Source organism: Ricinus communis, chromosome 3, assembly GCF_019578655.1.
Source record: "Ricinus communis isolate WT05 ecotype wild-type chromosome 3, ASM1957865v1, whole genome shotgun sequence".
Lineage (NCBI taxonomy): Eukaryota > Viridiplantae > Streptophyta > Magnoliopsida > Malpighiales > Euphorbiaceae > Ricinus > Ricinus communis.
Window position 1 is genome coordinate 17852125 of NC_063258.1, and position 4802 is coordinate 17856926.

Consider the following 4802-nt stretch of genomic DNA (forward strand, 5'->3'; position numbering starts at 1 on the left):
TTCTTAGTCCTTGCTTTGTAAGTTGAGGAGTTTTCGTATGCCCGCCGACACCACTCATCTAGCTCACTCACCGCCATTGTCGCCTCCCACCGCATAATCAATATCAAAGTTACAAGTTCTAAGGGCCCAAAGTGCCCTATGCTCTAACTCAATGTGCAAATGACATGACTTTCCATAAACAAGGCGATAGGGCGTAAAACCTATAGATGTCCTAAAAGCAACTCCTAAACGCCCCATAATGCATCATCTAACTTAAGAGTCCAAATTCTTCCCACCGGTACTAACGGCTCTCTCTAAAATACATTTAATACCCCTATTAGTTACCTCAACCCGCCCCACTAGTCCGGGGATGATAGGGAGTATAGAACCGATGAGTAACTCCGCATCGCTTAAGTACTTTCTCTAATTGGGTGTTGCGAAATGTGTTCCTCTATCACTAATAAGCGCCCTAGGTATGCCAAATCTAGCAAACAATCGCTTAAGGAACCTGCAGACAACCCTAGCATCATCAAGTGGCTACACCGAGCCTGTGCCACTTAGAGAAATATTCAACAAAGCAACCATAATGTACTTATTACCATACCAAGAGGGAAAGGGTCCCATGAAGTCGATGCCCCGGACATCAAAAATCTCAACGACTTGCACACCGGGTTTGGGGCATCTCATCACGAGAAGAGATATTACCTGCGCGCTGGCAAGGGTCACAAACCTTAACAAATTTCCGTGCATCTTGGAAGAGCGTAGGCCAATAGAATCCTACCTCTAGCACCTTCCTCGCAGTATGGTTTGCTACTTGATGACCTCCATGGGTCCCTCATGGCATTGCTTCAATATTTGGAGAGTCTCCTCGCCATATACACAACGCATGAATCACCCCGATCCGCACATACTTTAAACAAAAAGGGATCTTCCCAAATATAGTATTTCAAATCGTGAAGAATTTCTTCTTTTGCTAATACGTCATACCCTTTGGTAGAACCCTAGCAACCAAATAGTTAGCATAATCGGGAAAACCAGGGAGTATCGGGTGTATACCGAGTGACATACAAATGTTCTTCCGGAAATCGATCATCTATGGTCGTCTCATCAAGTGCATCTAAGTGAGGATTTTCCAATCTCGATAAATGGTCTCACGCCGATTCTCCGCTACTTCTTATCCCTTGATCTCGACGCCAAATTCCTATAACAAAAGAATCCACCGAATCAATCTCTTGCCGCATCATTTTCGTGAATAAGTACCTCAATGCCGAGTGGTCCGTGAAGACAATGGTTTTGGAGAGAACGAGGTATGATCTAAACTTGTCGAAGGCATAAACAACCGCCAATAACTCCTTCTCCTGTGGTGGTGTAGTGTTCTTGGCCCCGCCAAGGTCTTGTCAAGCGTAGTAAATGGGTTGAAACTTCTTTCAATCCTCCGTCCAAGCACAGCCCAATCAGATAATCACTAGCATCGCACATCAATTCAGGCAGCCCCAATCAGAGAAACCATGATCAATGAGTTAGAAGTTTCTTCAAGAACTCAAAAGTCGCCACGCATGCATCATCAAAAATAAAAGGTACATCCTTAACTAACAATTGAGTGAGGGCCTAGCAATCTTAGAAAAATCTCTAATAAATCTCCTATAAAACCCTCGCATGGCCCGGAAAACTCCTAATGTTCTTAACAGAACTAGGAGGAGGTAGCTTAGATATTACTTCTACCTTAGCTCTATCCACCTCCATCCCGACCGAGAGATCTTATACCCTAAAACAATCCCCTCTCTCACCATGAAATGACATTTTCCCAGTTTAGTACCAAGTTAGGCTCAATACATCTAGCTAACATGCGCTCAAGGTTTGCCAAACAAAGAGAGAAAGAATTACCAAAAATAGAGAAGTCATCCATAAATACCTCCATAGACTCCTCAATCATGTCCTCAAAATAGCCATCATGCACTGAAATGTAGGCCGGTGCATTGCAGTCCGAATGGCATCCGTCTATAAGCAAACGTCCCATAAGGGCAGTGAAGGTAGTCTTCTCTTGGTCCTCGTGCAATAGGAATCCGAAAGTAACCTGAAAAGCCATCAAGAAAACAATAAAACATGTGACTGCTAAACGCTCAATCATCCGATCAATGAAAGGAAGAGGAAAGTGGTCCTTCCGAGTTGCATCATTAAGCTCTACTAGAATCAATGCAAACTCGGAAGCCTCATACCGTCCGAGTCTGGATCAACTCATCCTTCTCATTCCTTACCACTGTGATGCCTCCTTTCTTGGGTACAACCTCGCACAGACTAACCCACGAACCGCCGAAATGGGATATATCAAACCCGCATCAAGAAGTTTAATTACCTCCTTCTTTACCACTTCTTTCATGTTCGGATTGAGTCGCCTTTGAGGCTGAACGACCGGCCCAAACCGCCCCCAATGAAATCTTATGAGAGCGAAACTTGGATTTATGCCCGGGATATCGGCTATATTGAAAGCAAAGGCCTTCTTGTACTTCCTTAGAACTTCCAACAAAGCATGGCTTGTTCTTCAGGAGTTAGATCTACCGCTATGATTACCGGTAAGCGCTTCTCTTCATCCAGGAAGGCATAAACCAAGTGGTTTGTGAACTCCTTCGATTCTAAAACTGGTGGGTCCTCGAATGAAGTCTTTACTTTCCGCGACCCCGCATCTGGCCAAGAAAAAGATAGGGATCAGTTGACAAGCTCTACCGGGCTTAATAAAACAACGAGTTGCTCCAACACTTGCTCGTTGGACAACTCCTCCTCATCCCTCGGCCTAATGCTACTTGCAAAGGGTCGAACATAAAATTTCTTGTAAATGGGACTCAACCACATCATCAATAACATCAATAGAACATACAGACATTATAGTCCGCTGGATCGCCCCATGGAAATGGCCAGTCAAAGGTAATGGTCTCATCATTAACTCTAAGCTTAAGCTTTCCATCGCTTACATCGATAATGCCCTCGATGTAGCTAGGAAAGGCCCACCCAGGATAAGAGGCACAAGGTTATCACCCTCCATATCCATTACCACAAAATCTACAGGAAAGATAAATTTATCTACCTTTACAAGTACATCTTCAACAATACCTCTAGGAATTTTAACAAATTCTATTTGCTAATTGAACACTCATCCTAGTAGGCTTTGGCTCATGCAACCCTAATTTGGCAAATAAACTAGTGGGCATTAAGTTAATACTGGCCCTAAATTAGCCAATGCACCACTAATTGATAAATCACCAATCATACAAGGGATAGTAAAACTCCCTGGATCTCGCCGCTTGAGTGGCGCTTGTTCGGAGAATAGCCGAACACTCCTCATTAAGCACCACCCGACCAAGATCCTCCAACTTCCCTCTTGTTGCTCAAAATCTCCTTTAAGAACTTGGCGATTTCAAGATCTCGTGAAATTGCCTTAGCAAAGGTAAGTTAATTTTCACCGCTTAAATAAGTCAAGAAACCATCAGACAGCTTGTCCACCATATCCCTGTCTCAACCTTGCAGGATATGGTACCGGGGTCGATGCTCCCGCACAGGCTCTTTGCCCGCCTTCTTTCTTTCTCTCATTCTCTACCATCTCAAGGTCCGGTCCTTCCTTAGGCCGGCTCGACTGCACTATTGTATTATCCTTATCGCCTAAAGGCTAAGAACCAAATTCTTACCCGAACGCAAGGTGATAGCTTTGCAATGCTCCCTGCTTGACTCAGAGTGCTAGGGAGCGATCCTCAAGGTCTCCTGAAAGCATCTTAGAAATTTGGCCAATTTGAGTCTCCAAGTTCGAATCGAGGCCTGCCGATTCCTAAGTGCACTATCGGGCCTCGGAATCTTGTTTTTGTAGATGTCACAAACTTCATCATGAGCTCCTCTAAATTTGACTTCTTTTCTTGGGAGGAGGAGCTTGCAGCCCAAATTGGTTGTTGCTGTGGTCATTGATGAAGTCTTTGGAAAACTCATGACCGGGCATTATTGTTGCTCCAACCGAAATTGGGGTAATTCGCGCCATCCAGGGTTGTATGTATTGCTATAGGGGTTATTCTCACTGCCTCGGGGCATTCCCATATAATCAACTGTTCAACATCGGAAGATATAGTAGAATTAGATGGAAAACTAATAGAAGATGAAGCAATATACCTCCCGCAGACAGTCAGACCGTAATGCCACCACAAACTCGCACCAACGTCACAAGTGAACCCAAGATCTAGAGTTAGTCGATCTTCTGGCTAGAAGCTCCACTGAGCTGCCAAGGCTGTAGAGTCCACTTGGTTGACCACTCCTTGTCTTCCTGGTCGGCTCCTAGAGGATTGCCATTGATAGTTGTTCATGGCCATTTCCTCTATCAAGTTCTCGAGCTTGCTCTGCAAGGCCCATCGCTTAGCGCCCCACCGCCGCAAAGATCCACCATCCCGCCTCGTTGCGAGGTTCAACCCGGCCGTAGAAGGTCTGAACTCGCATCCACACCGGCAATCCGTGATGTGGGCAGATCTCAAAAGATCTTTAAATCTCTCCCATGCATCGACATGCTTTCATCATCAAACCGCACAAAAGAAGATATGTCATTTCTAAGTTTAGCGCTTTAGCGGGAGGAAAATACTTATATAAAAATTTTTCTACCAACGCCTTCCGTGTAGTGATCGTCATTGTGGAAGAGATTGTAACCATCTCTTTGCTCTGTCCCTCAAGGAAAATGAAACAATCTCGGTACCGAATGGCATCATCGGTTGTTCCATTTATTTTGAATGTGTCACAAATCTCCAAAAGTTGGAGATATGTGCATTGGGATCCTCACTGGGCAATCCTCCAAACTGCAC

General features: G+C 44.6%; 1 non-coding gene across 1 annotated transcript; it reads left to right on the plus strand.

Annotated features, from left to right (window-relative positions):
* The first annotated feature begins 4456 nt into the window (after positions 1-4456).
* Positions 4457-4561, plus strand: LOC125369613. Its single transcript, XR_007215290.1, has one exon. It is a non-coding gene; the product is annotated as a small nucleolar RNA R71 (small nucleolar RNA).
* Positions 4562-4802: the final 241 nt, after the last annotated feature.